Genomic DNA, 17,090 nt, shown 5'->3' on the forward strand with positions numbered 1-17,090 from the left:
TCCAATGGCCCCCAAGTATTTTGAGTTTGAGACCCCTGATCTAATGTCCTCACCTGCGACTATTACACCATGTGCACAGATGACAGGAAACCCCAAATGCTTGTAGATTCTTTAATTCTTGGAAGTTCTCTTATCGGGCCCAAAGCTTGACATTTCTAGAGTTACACAATTTCCTGATTGTGATGATTTGAATCAGCGTGACCAAACAAGTCATCCCAGCTGTATACTGCAAAATCTCTTATTGGATAACTATCAGGATTTTTTTTTAAGAATCCCATTATTATCCAACATCAGCACATTAAATTAATTTCCTGGTTGCTTTAACGCTTATGTTTTCGACCAGGGACGGGCAATTTACGAACAGCTCAACTAAGCTGCATGTCTGCTGCGTTGGTCGAAGAGAGAACGCGAACCTGGGTACGATGAAACCTGGCTTATATTTAAGGAAGGCGAGCCAAGTAAGTGTGTGTCGAACTATTTTAATAAACTTATCTGTATCAGGTTATACGTACTGTGGACCTTCAGAACATCCTTCATCTTGATACATTAAAATATTTCCTTCTTGACATTCGATCTTCAAAGCTGCTAATTGGAAGTGTAACAGGAAGTGTTCCTATTCCTTGAAGATTAGATCACAATGGGTGTCCCAATTGAACCCATTGTTTGCTTAAAAGGTTCTAAGCAAACCACCCAAGAAGAATGCACAGGGGAGGAATCATCTGTCTCTTTTTCAGTAGAAAACAGTGAACAATACTTTTCAAACATGACACTGAATTGAGGCTGTGAGCATTTTTTTTGGGCCATCAACATGTTTGTCAAGACTGTCTTGTCTTTCTGTCTCTTGATTTTTTTTTTTTTAAAGCACTCAAAACCCATCACTTGTTCTTTAATATCAATAGTTGGGATTGTGTGTGTGCGTGTGTGCGTGTGTGCGTGTGTGAAAATCAGACACATGACCAATCAAAGCACCTTAATGTGTCCCAAATGTATAATCCCAAAATATGGATTTCAAAAGGATGAGTTTCCATCGCAAGTTTAGCTCAAGAACATTTTTGTAAATGACATTTTTGGTAGTTTACTTGTTTGTTTAGGATGAGTACTTTGACAATACCTGTTTGGGGAGCAACATACATCCAAATGTTTTTGTGAGTTATAATTTTGCACAAGTGGCAGAATGCTGGATGGGTGACGGTTTACAAAACATCTTTATAATAGCTACCAACTATGGTACGGGGGTGTCGGCCGCCCTCCGGTGCCCCCATCTCCCCCTTCTGCCCCCGGTGTTCCGTCCTTCCACACGGCGGCTGTGGGGTGGGCGCGGCTGCCCTCTCCGCTCCGCTGCCCGGCCCCTCTTCGGCGCCGGTGCCTGGGTGCGGGTGGTCCCCGGGGGCTGGGGGTCGGGGGTTGGGGGGCTGCCGGTTGGTCGGGGGGGGGGGCGGCTTTGTTGGGGGGGGGGCGGTGGTGGGGGTTGCGGGGTGGGGGGGGGGTGCTGGGGGTGGGGGGTGTCTGGGGGATTGGGGGCATGGGGGCGGCTGGGGCTGGGTTGGGGTGGGTGGCGGGGGTGGATGGGGGGCGGGGGGTTGTGGGGGGGGGCGGGGGTTGGGGGCCGGTGGGGTGCCTGGTGGGCCTGCAGTGCCCCGTCCTGCTGCGTTGGGCCGGGGGCGCGGGCCGGGTTGGGGCGGGGGGCGCTCCTGCTCCTGGGTTTGCTCTCCGGCCGGTGGCCCTGGTGGGGCCCGGGGGTCGTCCTTTGGCGCTGCCGCGGCCTGGGGGGCCCTGAGGTGTTGCGCTTGCTCTGTTCCGGCGGGGGTCGACGGCTCCCCTCTTTGGTGGAGATTTTCATGCATGCCAGATCCACCACACCAGCATCTACCGAAACTCAGACACAATCTGTTTCCTCCTCAGGTTATTGAATCGGTGGAGGCTGGTGTCTCGGATCTCACGCGGCTTCGTCTGTCCTTCCTTCCTTTTCTCGGTCTCTCCGTTGGTCTCTTGAGGCCTCCCTGATTTTATGTTTTTTGGATTTGTTGGGGTCTGGATGTTTCTTGGGCTGGGGAGGAGTTCTGGTGGGGGGTGTCTGGTCGGTGCTGGATTTCACCTTCCTTGGTTTTCTTCGGTCCCCTCGGGTCTCCTGGTGTTCGATTTAGGTGAACGGTATGAGATTTTTTTTTTCTAATAGGTTTTCTGGTGAGCTAACAAACACACGCACGCACGCACGCACGCACGCACACACACACACATACTCACCCACACACACAAAAAAAAAAAATGTATGTATGTATGTATGTATATATGTATATATGTATGTATATATGTGTATATATATATATATATATATATTTAAAAAAAAAAAAAAAAAAAAAAAAAGAGCAATGATGATGACATTTCCGAATGAACAATACTGAGCTCTATAAAAAAAAAAAAAAAAAAAAAAAAAAAAAAATAGCTACCAACTATTTCATTATGGCATTTACCGCGCACAAACTATGAATGTTAAGTTTATGTTAAAACTGATTTCGAATCATTATACATTATTGCTTTCTGAACATTTTACACAGAAATTTTGGGGGAATAAATTAAACCTTGTTTGTTAGGTTTATTAGATTAAAATTGATTAAAATCGTAACCGGCCTGAATGGCTGGAAAAAAAAAGAGATTTTATTTTTGGCCATACCCTACTACCAATTGTAGTTATTCATATGATTTATGCAGCTTGGTGTGGGATCAATAGTCAAATATTACTTACAAACCCAATTCCAATGAAGTTGGGACATTATGTTAAACAAAACAAAACAACAATGATTTGCAAGTCATGCTCAACCTATATTTAATTGAATACACTACAAAGACAAGATATTTAGTGTTCAAACTAATAAATATGACTGTTTTAGAAAATAGTCATTCATTTAGAATTTTAGGGCTGCAACATTCCAAAAAAAAGCTGAGACAGGGTCATGTTTACCACTGTGTTACATCACCTTTTCATTTAAAAACGTTTGGGAACTGAAGACACTAATTATTGAAGCTTAGTAGGTGGAATTCTTTCCCATTCTTGCTTGATGTTCAGCTTCAGCTGTTCAACAGTCCGGGCAGGGTCTCTGTTGTCGTATTTTACGCTTCACAATGTGCCACACGTTTTTAATGTGAGACAGGTCTGGACTGCAGGCAGATCCACTCTTTTACTACGAATCCACGCTGTTGTAACACGTGCAGAATGTGGTTTGGTATTGTCTTGCTGAAATAAGCAGGGGCGTCCATGAAAAAGACGTTGCTTGGATGGCAGCATATGTTTCTCCAAAACCTGTATGTATCTTGCAGCATTTATGGTGCCTTCACAGATATGTAAGTTACCGGCACTAACACAGCCCCATCACAGATGCACATTTTTGAACTTTCCATCCATAACAGTCCACAATTTTCAAAAATGATTTGAAATGTGAACTCGTCAGACCACAGAACACTTTTCCACTTTGCATCAGTCCATCTTAGATGAGCTCGGGCCCAGAGAAGCCAGCGGCATTTCTGGGTGTTGTTGATAATGCATAGCAGAGTTTTAAGTTGCATTTACGGATGTAGCGCCAACATTTATTTACTGACATTGGTTTTGTGGTGGTGGTCCTGAACCCATGTGGTGACATCCTTTACAAATTGATGTTGGTTTTTGACGCAGTGACGCCTGAGGGTCGAAAGTCACAGGCTTTCAATGTTGGTTTCCAGCCTTACCGCTTACATGAAGTGATTTCTTCAGATTCTCTGAACTTTTTGATGATGGACCCTTTTAATTGTACGTTGACAAACATTGTTCTTAAACTATTTTCTCATGCACTTGTTTACCCTCGCCTCATCTTTGTTTGTGAATGACTGAGCAATTCAGGGAAGCTACTTTTATACTCAATCATGGCCCCCACCTGTTTTCAATTAGCCTGTTCACCTGTGGAATGTTCCAAACAGGTGTTTGATGAGCATTCTTCAACTTTCTCATCTTTTTTGGAATGTGTTGCAGCCATAAAATTCAAACTGAATTATTATTTGCTAAAAACAATAACATTTATAAGTTTGGACATCAAATGTCTTGTCTTTGTAATATATTCAATTAAATATAGGTTGAACATGATTTGCAAATCATTGTACTCAGTTTTTATTTATGCCTAACACAATGTATTGTATGTTCTGTCCAACAAGTATATAGAAGTGACTCCACGTTAGTTGTGCCCAGTACCCCACTGGATTTAAATGTTTTTCATTCTTATATTGTTTTTATATTCATTTATATTCAGTGTCCACTTAGAGCAATGACAACATTTTACCAATCCCAAACCAGGGATTTTTGCTCTGCCAGAAATCTATTGGTTTGAATGGAAGATAACAGGATCAAGGATCACTCATGGTCAGCTTCACTGGAAAAAATATATATAAAAAAATAAACAAGAATTAAAGTGTATATACTACAAATAGTCTCTTTTTACGAGTATATAGCAGCCCGTGTTTAATTACTGGAGGTTTACTTCTGAGGAAACTTATTTTTAGTACACCCTCCACACTTCAGCCTTATCTTTTGTCCAATCATTTTGTCTGTTTTCTCTCAGACACTGAGCCAAAACGGCCAAAGAATTAATCTGTGATCTTCTCGTGAAACCTCCAGGCCATCATTCATCATTGCTAGCTCCAATAGTGAGTCAGTGGGCTCATCATGTCTACTTAATCTGTTTTTACTTATAGTATGTCCACATACACATTACAAGCATACATATTGACATGGTAACAAATTTCTCTCTTTTTTTTTTTATTTTTTTTTATCCTAACATAGTAGTGTAATTCCCTCCCTAATGACAAGTAAAATCTAATAAAATAGCTGATGAATTGTTGATTATATTTCGTATTTGGAGCACATTATCCTTTGCTCTCAGACAGAGTAGCTTCCACTAAACCATTATGATGTTGCATTTAATGGACCGAGGAGAGTCACTCCATTTATGCATAAACGACCTAGATTGGAAAACAAGCCAGATGTTAGTTGCAGGCAGAGGTGGAAAAAGTACTCACACTCTGTACTTAAGTACAAATGTATATACAATAAAAGACTCGTAAAAGTAGAAGTATGCTACTCCTGTACTTGAATAAAAAAAACAAAAACAAAGTAAACCCCTGAAATGTACATAAGGCAGCCCTTCTCAAATAGGAGTGTGTGGTGCAGTGTGGGTGTGGGTGGTCGTGGTGGGTTGACCTCAGTACAGGGTTTTTTTTTGTGCAGTGCCAGAATAATGTGTATTTGCACATCCACAACAGTAGGTGGCAGTGGCACTCTCATTGTTAGAGTGTTAGCTCCTCTGCACAGGTGACAATTTCATAGACAAATTATGCTATTTATACATAGTATTCACATGACGTCACCGACCCCCACTTATCGACGAGCACGCCTTTCGTGGAGCAAAAGGCCAGCGAGACAATGCAACCAAATGCTGAGGAGCGCTTGTGTTGCTTACTACAAGTTACTTTGATTCATTCATTTGTTCATTCATTCCAGATTTTCACAAACCGCTTCACAATGGTGCAAAATTAGGGCGAACAAAGATGTGAAACGAAGCTTCTAGATAATATTGACACAACGTTATTTGCCCCACATTGTACTGTATGCCGTTCACGGGTCCATGGAATGTCAAATGGGAATGGACAAAGAGGTGTCCGGAATTGCAAAGATACATAGAAAGGATTTCTAATTTACAAAGTATATCAAAAAGTGTTCTGACCATTTTGATTAAGGTAAGTGCCATTGTAAGATGGTAAAAATGCTTTTACCATAATGCGATTTTAATATATGAGAGCTGCTAGCCGTGGCTAGCTCTGGCTAAAAATAGATCTGGTGGTCAACATGTTCAATTTTGAGATCTCTCCAAATAATTAAAAATAATTAAGGTCTCTTATTTTCCTTTCCCAACAGCCCAAAACTTGAAATTGTTGTTAAAGTGTACGACAATAAGTGATGAATCAACAATGTTGTTGTTGTTGTTGTAACAAGATAGCGATGTTGAACCGAACCAGCAACCTCTTGTCTGTGAGGCAGATGTGCTACTAGGTCATTATGTTGCCACAATAATAATAACCAACCATCAATCAATTTTCTAAAATACTTATCTTGTTCAGCGGGCCAGGAAACTGAATTCTATGCAATTCTAGCGCAGCTAGCTTGTTAACTAGCTAACTTGCCAAGATTCTTCACTTCGAATTCATAATTGATAAATGCACATAGCAACCAAAAAAGCTGAAAGTACAGAAATATTTTATTCCTCTAGGGTGTGTGTGTGTGTGGGGGGGGGGGGGGGTAAAAAAGGATTAAGTAGCACTGACTTATGGTCAAAAGTAAAAATTAATCTTTACTGTCAATTATAAGGATAGAAAATATGCATACTTTGTGTTCAAATGTAGGTTGCAAAAAGTCATCCCAAAAATGAATACTCAAATAAAGTGCAGCTACCTGAAAATTTTACTTAAGTACAGCAATAAGGTATTTGTAATTTGTTTCCTCCCAGCACCACCTCCTCTTCAGGTGGAGCGTAAAGAAAAGTTGTTTGTGTGTTCACCATTTTGCTGAGGTAATGCTGAGCACCATAATGATCCTGGGATCTTAATTCCTGTAGCCGGAAACACATTAGTGCTACATTGCCAAATTTTTAATGGCTCTAATGACGGTCAATGTCACTCATTCCACAATGGGCAGCAAACGTTGAATGGCTTTCTTGTAACTCTGAGTTAGAATGTTTGCTGTCATGTGAATAATGTGTGAAGACTTCCAATGCTCTCACTATGAGCCAAGGTCGAAATTTACCATCTTTGTTTATCTTACTAATATGGTATTTGTAGAAAACCTCATCTAACCAAATAGAGGAACAACCATAAACACTCACAATCACACCTATGGACAATTTAGAGGGTACAGAATCAAAATGATTCATTCCACTTTAAAATGTGTATGTCTCAAATCGTATTACACGCCACACTTTGAGATAAGTATCGAATCGTCTTTTATTAGGGAGAAGCGCATCCATAACTCACATATCAATAAAAAAAAAAAACCCCGGCTGGTGGTCTTGTAGAATTCTTTAGAAAATGTGTTTATTTTCACTAGTCAGTTGTATAAAAATAATCTTTCACTATCTCTGTCAGGATTATATGGGGGGGATCTGCAGTCATCAGTTATAAATAAATAGTTGTAAGTATAAACCCAATGTCCACATATTACTGACTTTATTCAACTGAGGCAAGTGAGTCATCATCATGAACTTTCTTTCCCGTATAACAGCTCCTTCTCTTCAAAGATTAGCTGTAATGCCTGTTTTGGACATGATGTTTGAACTTTGCACAGCCACCAGTAATAGAAAGGTTTAACATTAAGAAAGATGAGGTAATGAGCACCTAGGAATAGAAAATATGCATTGAGGAAAAATTGGCACATTCTGTGGCACATTTGTTGTCCTGACAGTTGATGGAAAAATATTTGTTTCGTCCATAGGACTGCATTTAGTGTCTTGTGTTGTGTTGTCCTCTTTTGAACTGCCAAGTCTCTCCTCCTCTTACAGCGGAAGGGCTGGACTGGAATAACACATGACGTCGCCTAATGGCTCCATCAGAGATGCTTTCCATTGATATTTTGCTTCCGATAAGTCTGTCGTCAGTAGTACGAAAAAAGCTCGAACACAGTAGCAAAATGTTGAACTTGAACTGATTTCCAACACAGATTAGACATTTTTGGATAGACTGTGTCCTAAATCTGCCACTACAGTTAACACTCTCGTTTTGTATTTGTTTGCATAAGCACTCTCAGACAGGAAGATAAGCCTTCATGCATTTTATGCACAACTTTCCCAAAACTAAAGGCTTAATCCTTATCTGTAAAGGCCTAGATACACCAATTCGACGTCGGCCAAATGTGACCGACGCCTACCCCCCGTGATCTCGGCCCAGACATCGGCACGTCGCGTAGAAAAATGACGTAAATACACACCGCACCGACACCGACTATTACGTACCTTCAACGCAAGCGTGAGAAGTAATTCTCTTCCGTACCATTGGCGGCGGTAGTCATTATTCCTAAAGGCAACCGGCAACCTCTTTACGGGGGCGGGTTCCCCTGTGCTGTTTCAGCACCTACACCTGACGGTCAGGAGGGACGAAATAGAAATGTAAACAACTCATACCGGTGTTGACAGCGGCGCCGGGGTAAACGCAACGGCCAGCTAATAAAGTGAAAACGGTGGAACAAGCTTCGTCCCCTTCTCGTTCCCGAACGCATGGATGTACTCCGTTGTGGCGTTTCCTGGACCCTGTCGACTCCTGGCTGCTACCGATCGTCGGTTCACCCGAAAAGCTTCGGCCGTGCTGCCCTCCACGTTTTGGACGCGGTGCCGACCTCCGACAAATTACAATAAGGACTTTTTAAACAACTTTGCAAATCTTCTTGCTGAAATCATACTGAAATATGATCATATCCTCTTTATGGGGGAATTTAATATTCACGTGTGCTGTCCTGAAAAACCATAAGGTTGAGTTGAGTTGAGTACTGTTTATCCCCGTTGTCACTTGCTCTTCTTGCCCTGTGCGCTGATTGGCTAGCTAACAGCCAATCACAGTGATCAAATGCCCCCAACGCCCGACGCCGAACTTGAGCACCCCTGATCCAGGTCTTAACAAAACATTTGTCACCTCCAGCTTTCTTCCATCCAGAAGTGTGAATGGCCCTGTGATTGACTGGCAACCAGTCCAGGGTGTAGTCTTCCTTTTGCCTGAAGTCCGGTAGTCCGGTAGCATAGAATTCAGTTTCCTGGCCCGCTGAACAAGATAAGTATTTTAGAAAATTGATTGATGGTTGGTTATTATTATTGTGGCAACATAATGACCTAGTAGCACATCTGCCTCACAGACAAGAGGTTGCTGGTTCGGTTCAACATCATATGCCATCAATATCCTTTTTTATCTTCATTTAACGCACAATATAGGTCAAAATGTATCTATGATATTAAGTTTGACTATATGTGATTGTCTTGGGCATACAATAGCCTTGAGCGGATTTGATTTAAGTTGCCGGCCCGTCATTGTGACGTACTGTAGGTTTGACACTCATTGTTGGCATACCTGCCAACTTCGTGGTTACCACATTCACATTCAACTCAGGAAAAATGGCAGACAGTCAGTATTTCACATCCAGAATTGTTCTGTATTTAGGCACATTTAGTTGAAAATGACTTTGTGAATGTAATGTGATGTGAATGCAAATGTGCAAACTGAATCATTTCAGACATTCATTCCTGAGAGGACTGGAGGCTCTAAGTGAGTCTTAAGAGGCATACGCTTGTCAAGCCCAAAAGAGAGTGAAGAAAAGATGTGTTGAGTGATTACTCCAAATCAGACCCTCCCTTGTTTATCTGCCCACATATCTTGGAACCAGGTTACAGACTGCCTGACTTTATTGTTCCACATTGCAGAAAATAAGTTGATATCAATGGGACACTGAGGACTTCATTGTGATCTCTTACCAGTTTATAATGCTCTCAAACAATGATGCTTTTAATAGTCTGTTTTGCTCCCCTCGGTTTAATAAAAATACATTTCAACGAGAAGGTGCCACCCACACTATTTCCTACAAGAACACTGCAATGTGCAGCACAGTGTTCTTTGTGCATTTAAACAGGAATGCTGCATTTAAACATCCTGCATTTAAATAGGATGTGTGATGCTTAAATAATGGTCTATATTTATTTAAACAATCTGCAAAATTATTATTATTATTATTATTATTATTATTATTATTATTATTATTATTATTATTATTATTATTATTATTATTATTATCATTTCAAATCTAGCTTTAGAGGAGAATGCCACGAGGGATCTCTTAAGGATTTAAGCTCTATTTTTATATATTGGGCTAGAAGTAAAAGTAAAGAATAGTTTCTTTATTTCTGCACCAAGGCATCTCCAACACTTGAGATGTGTGATTTACTTGAGACACTGTTGTAAATACAAATTAAATCTGATACACATGCAGTTCGGTAAATGCTGGGAAAAAACATGAGCATTTTTGTATAAATGCTGCGTATAGCTCACTCACACAATAAGTGACATGCACGCCCAGCCAGCAATTTTATAAATTGCCAAAGGAGGGGAGCCTGGATTGCCCTGGCAAGGACAAAGATACAGTTAAATTGTGCATGTTGTGTATATGCTGCACAAATCCATTCTGTACCTAGAGCTGGCAAACTTCCTGCAGGTTTTGGATGCTTCCCTGCTCCAACACAGTTGATTCCAATCAACAGGATCATTATCAGGCTTATGCAGAGCTTGCTGATGAGCTGATCATATATCAGCTGTGTTGGAGAAGGGAAACATCCAAAACCTGCAGGACTCCGGCCCTCGAGGACCGAGTTTGCCCACCCCTGACCTAGAGTATGTATTAACTGACAAAAAAAAAGGAAAACAAACCAACAAAAAACAAGAGTGATCTTATCAATTTGAACCACAACAGGAGTGACAAATGCCATCTGTGTGGCTACTGATAAACTTGTTTCAATCAGCACAACTCAGTTCGCAACCAAAATGTTGCTTGTAAGAGTAATCTGCTCTTGGTTTACGTATCAAAAAGCAGAAATTCACAAACTGTACCAAATTATTTTAAGAACAAGGTGGCAAGCTACCTTTATTAGTATTCCCTATTGGATAAACGTTTTGGAGTGTAACATGGGTGCAAACAGCAAACAAGTAGCTCTCTATCACAGCTCTGCACTCCAAATATGATGACAACACAGTTTCTATGCTCAGGGTTGATGTTTGGTCAAAACAAGATATGGGCTGCTGATTCTTTGTACATCTCTGCCATATGTGCATTTCTGTGCAAAAGCCTTTATTGTTCAACAAGTTGAAGTGCTGGATATCATATAATGGTTGAAGTTTACCGCAAGGTGCAACCTTAGCACGTTTCTTTTGAAATTAAGGGCCCACCTTTTATGACCTGCTAAATACGCCACAAAAATGTTCATGTACCCGGTCACAATGCCACTATTCAGCCTGAGGAATATTAGATTTATAATGAAGAAATGTGCCCCCTACCCCCAAAAAATGTATGGTCCCCACCCGCTTGTATTTTCTTTCTGCAGCCGGGTCTGCTCATAGCACAGCGAGTAACCACAATGTCAGTCTTTTTTGCAACACTTTTTCTGATGAGACCAGCAGGCAATTACGCCACATTTGCTTGCATGTGTAACTTTTTAAAGCAGGAATTTGCTTTTCTGACATGATTTGCTATTTTGTTTACCTACTGGCTTGGGGATACTGCTCAATTACAGAAATGGACTTCACCCAATATGGAAATACTGAGTGTAAAGAAAATACACTAATTGCACCTGATTTTCTTTCTCTGGAATTATTTCAAAAGGTCATTATGGTCACAAGTTGTTTTAATGTCAGTATTGATTATGCCTGTGATTGGCTGGCAACCAGTTCAGGGTGTACCCCGCCTACTGCCTGAAGCCAGCTGGCATAGGCTCCAGCAACCCCGCGACCATTGTGAGGAATAAGCGGCTCAGAAAATGGATGGGATTGATTATGCAAAAACTTCTGGCTTGATTTTCAATTGAGTGTATACGCCATACACTGCAAAAAAGACATTTTAAGAAAAAAATTATTACTTCAAATAAGCAAAATTATCTGCCAACAGAACAAGAACATTTTACTTTAATTTACCTGCAAGATTTAGAAAAATAAGAAAATAATACTAGGCCCATATCAACCACTGCGGTCTTGAAAATAGTATTTTCAGAATAAAAACAAGTAATGTCGACTTTTTTCAAGCTGTAATAAATAGAACTATTTTCTTAAATTACATGACTATTTTTTTTTTTACATTTGGATAACTTAGCTTAAGTGTCACATCAAGGAGGGAGGTAAATGGTCCCATTCTCTTTGTCATGACCTAGCCAGGAATTGAACCCACAACCTCCAAGTCTAAGGATAGGCACTAGGCACTCTACCACTAGACCAGTGAGCGGGTACTGAAGGAAGGAAAAATGAGCTTAGTAAATATAACGAAATGAACCATATTGCACTCGTCTGTTTTCATACTTGTATTTTTTTTCCATTTATCTTATTACTAGATTATGCAAAATCTTAAAATAAAAAAAAACTTATGAAATCCCAGTTCAGGGCCTTTGTTGTTGATTAGTTGTCATCTTAAAATGTAGGAAATACTTCTTTTAATCCTCACAGTACTTAAAAGTGGCTGTTAACACTCAATGCCAAGACTGCTTGATCAAATAAGATAATTAAGTAATATATATCTTAAAATGATCACAATGATCTTGGCTGACAATTTCATTGTAAGTAAAAATAACTTTTCAAACCAAAATAAGCAAATTTCGGTTAAATTTAAGAAATCCTATTTTACTTAAGATTTTCGTTTTTGCAGTGTAAGAACCTCCTTATTAATGCTGCAGTGCGATATGCTCCTTGGCAGAGGTCTGTGCTGTCTGACTACACATCTGTTTATTTCTACTTTCAACTTGCCCAGTAGATTGCTATGTTAAAACACTCCACTTTTAATACTGTACTGAATGCATTTTTTAATTATTTTTGTTGTCTTGTGAAAGGTGAAAAAATGGACGAGTGTTTAGCAGATAAAAATATGGTGTAGTCCAATTTTGTGCTCTGTAACTTGGGACAAGTACTACTAACAAGAATAATTCCAACAACCCCAAGCTGTGCTAAGAATAGGAATCTCGGCTGTCGCCTTTCCAAAAATACACTGCAACTAACTTGCATTTGATTGAAAAATATCAAGAGTCGGAGAAGGATATTATTTTCCAAGTCAATAAAGCAATCAACAATATCAGTGAGTTGGTGAGTTGTGTGTGTTTACATTACTTATCTGTAATGTCGTTTTTATTATTATTTATTTATCTTACATGCAGTGCAGCAACTGGATGATAACAGGTCTCCTCTGTTGAACCATGAGCCATTAACTGCATTAAGTAAAAGACAGGAATGATCATGTAAGCAGCCTAAAGCAGTGGAGATTATATCGGCCCAGTCAAACATGAGTGATGCAAAGCAGAACGCAGGTCACATGACACACCAAATTTGGTCATACTTGAAAGACGGATCCATCCATTTTCTATACCTCTTGACCTCAATAAGACCAGATGTTTATGTCTCCAAAATAGATTTTCACTTCACTTCACTTCTCTTAAAACTGCTCAATGATCATATGCTTGGTGTAATTCCTCAAAGGTGACGTCTTGGGTCACGAAAACAAATATGATAATTTTTTTAAGTGTGTGTGTGTGTGTGTGTGTGTGTGTGTGTGTGTGTGTGGTGTGTGTGTGTGTGTGTGTGTGTGTGTGTGTGTGTGTGTGTGTGTGTGTGTGTGTGTGTGTGTGTGTGTGTGTGTGTGTGTGTGTGTGTGTTAAACAGCTCGTTTCAAATGTAAATATCAGTAGATGTAGAGCTACTATTTTTAAAGTAGGTTGTTAGAAGCCCAGTCATTTTCAAAGGATTACATTAAAACAGACCATGACCGAGAGGCATGTCCTGCAGAGGGACAAACAGAAACATCCTCCAGCTGCAAAAGGACAATTTTGCATGTGTTTTCTGAGGTATGTGTTTATGTTGTTTGTTGTAAATTCTCATGTATCGTAGGAAGCTGTGGTTGACTTGTCCCTTAAAGGTCTTTCTGAAGACCCCCCTAGTGTTGAAATGAACTCCCTCTGTGCCTCATCAAGACCTTTCATCTTTTATTATTCTCAGAACATGTCACGCACGCCATGCACGTGCAGAAGGAAGCTAAAGCAGTGGTTCAAGCCACTATCAACATTATTGATCAAAAAGTAATCTCATCTTAGTTTCTTGGAGTTTATTATTATTTTTTCTATAACCATAAACAGACATCTGTTGGTTTGTACTGATCGTGATTGTGATTTAAAATAATAATAATAATAAAAATAATAAAAAATTATTTTAAGGTAATGCCTTAGATCAGACTGAATTGTTTATTACGGGGTGGTGTGGCTGAGTAGTACAGTGGTCGTCTCGCAACCCAGAGGTTGTGGGTTCGATCGCATGCCATTGTGACCACGTCGAAAGTATCATTGAGCAAGATACTGAACCCCCAGTTGCTCCTGATGCTGCATCACCAGTAGGTGAATGACTAGTCAAATGTTAAGCGCTTTGAGGGCCTTGTAAAGTGGAAAAGCACTATATAAATGACCTACCATGATCACCCTCTTAAAATAAATGCCGTAGTAATTGTTTTGCTTTTTTTTTTGTCCTAAATCTCCTTATGATGCAAATGGTTAATTTTTTTGTTTCCTGAAAAATCTGGAAAAAATGACTTAGGCAATTATTTTAAGAAGGCGTCGATTTACCATTTACAAGGACAAATACAATTTGTAAAAGAGTAATTTATGAACACTTTTTTGGGCCAAAATCTCTGCGACTCTCATCCTGCCTAAATTTGGCATTGCTTCTCAACAAACCCCAATGTATCACATTGCTTCATTTACGCCAATGTTTTGCTTGTTGAATGTCCTCAAAATGTAACTGAATTGGTGTGAATTATAGAGATATCATATTGCAATGTGAATTTTGTGATATCAGGAATTAAAGAGCTCTTAATACGGTCGTGGTAACTGCTGTTACAAATTATGCAATTTTTTATTTTTTTAAATTAAATTTTACAACTTGCATCATGCGCTGTAGCATAATGGAAGGATGGACACCGGTTGAAAAAAGTAAGATTAAGAAAGCCTTCACTAACATTTGTTGTCATGTAAAAAATAATAATAATAATAATAAAATAGACTTATTAAATGACTTATCAATGTTAGAAGGCAGATACAGTATCTGTTTGACTTTGTAGTTAAAAGCATAATTAGCCAAAAATGAAACTTTTATCCAGTCACCCTCATGTAGTTGAAGTGTTCTGAGAGGTTTCTGGATCTTCCCAACACACAACTACCGTCAGCCCCCCTCGGTGTTGGGATGATACAGCAACCTCTCCTAACATTTCATTTGCATGAGGGAAAAATGAATAATAGTTACATTTTCATTTTTGATGAACTGCTCATTGTTGTTGTTTGTATAATGATAATTTTAGTTACAGTAATTGTATATAAAATGTGACTTTTTCAAGTTATTTTTGTTCAGTGCTTTGTTGAATTTAACAAAGAATATTATGATTAAGTTGGATCCAGAACACTTTATTCATCTCAAAAGAGAAATTCTTCTGTCTTTCATTATCTATAGAATTATAAAGCCAAACAACTATATGTCTGCATCCTTTCCTGGGTTGTTTTAGTTAAGTAAAACTCAAATTTAAAAAAATAATAATTAACAAAATAAAAGAACAAAAATACTTTTAAAAAACAACTGCAAATACCATTTAAGCTTTCAAAACTATAATTCAAGCAAAAATGTCGTTGATTTATGTCTTTTAATTAATTAATAAATTCAACATATTTGCCGTTGATGTTGATTTTAAATACAAGCTTTGAGCATTAACGTTTTTTTTTTTTGGAAGATTTTGCTCAATAGTATCTCAGTATTGTTTATTTTCTCCTTGAAGTGAGATCTCCAAAGTGTCTCCAGTAAGTCTCACGTTGGACTCCCCTCTATAATTGCAATGTCCCCCTTATTTCTTCTAGTGAATTTGAGGAGAAACACATGAGAAACGTTTGAGACAAAAGAGAGAGTAAAATGAGACTGTGGTGAGATTCTCAAATTTGTCTCACGAGACTTAGACGAGTGACAGAATATATTTGGTATCTTCCAAGCCATTATTACATGTTGTGTTTTAATTTAAAAAGTATGTTGTGCTCGTGTAAAGTACCATCATTCGACACTACTTTAGGATTTGTTTACCTTCAATTCTGAAATCGAACTAAACTAGATATCAGGAGGAGGGACTGCATGTGTTTTATAAAAATGCTTCCAAATAAAGCTGTGTTTTACTTGCTTTTCTGGCTTCTGTTCTGTGCTAGTACTGTAAAGTATGAATATAAAATGGCCAATAATAAGTCCTCCCTCTTTCACAGAATGTGTTATTTTGCAGAACTGACTGGATTGCTGTCTTGTTGGCCAAATGTCTTTTCCTTTGAGGATTATTTTCTCCTTTGCTATTTCTCATGACAGCTTCTCTTTCTCAAAGTTCTTTCGTTCAAAGAGTTATTTTCTTTTTTACAGCAAGAGTTGTATTCCAGGTCATGTAAGGTCAAACTGCCAATCTATCCATCTGTATAGCGTTTGTCCTCATTAGGATCAAAGGTGAACCAAAGCTGATTTGGGGCGAGAGGCAGGGTACACCCCGGATTGGGAGTCAGCCCATTGCAGGGCACATATAAACAAGCAACCATTCACACACTCGCATATTAACACATATGGACAATTTAGAATACTGTATTCAATATAGCGAACATGTTAACATGCCTTAGCATGTTTTTGCCATGCACAGCGGATTGATAACATGTAACCACAAAAGTCTTTGGAAACATTATCAATGGATTATTCAGTTAATAAACTAACACATTCATTAACAATGACTTCTTACGTCACCAGTGACATCCTGCTTTCATTTTATTTGGAAAAGTACGAGGAAGAAAGCACGTCTAGTGTGCCTCAGTCAGTGGACAAGGGATATGGGATCTACGTTCTGGATAAATGGAGAAAAAAATCCATAGATGTTTGCCAAACACTAAGTTGAAAGTATTCTCAGAAGAGTGGAAACTGTTATAGCTGCTGCACAGGGGTGAACATTTAATGAGATTTACTGGCATAGCGTCCAAGCATCCCAATGCTTAGGCCACATTTGAATCTTGTATGAATGCAGTGTTTTTCGTTTGTACAGTAAAATTCTCGTATTATCACGTGCTTTAATCACTTGCACGGTCAGCCCAATTTTCTTCGTCTGTGTGTTTGTGTGAACCAAGATCCATATTGTGTGTGTGCGGGGGGTGGGGGGGGGCGTGTGTGTGTGTGTTGGGGGGGGGGGGGTGCAGAATCCCACCACAGTTTTGACAGATTAATTAAAAATAAAGATAAATTACAGGACCTATCTC

The sequence above is a fragment of the Leptonotus elevatus genome, chromosome 1 (genome assembly GCF_054856555.1).
Source record: "Leptonotus elevatus isolate MCC_2025b chromosome 1, RoL_Lele_1.0, whole genome shotgun sequence".
Taxonomy (NCBI): domain Eukaryota; kingdom Metazoa; phylum Chordata; class Actinopteri; order Syngnathiformes; family Syngnathidae; genus Leptonotus; species Leptonotus elevatus.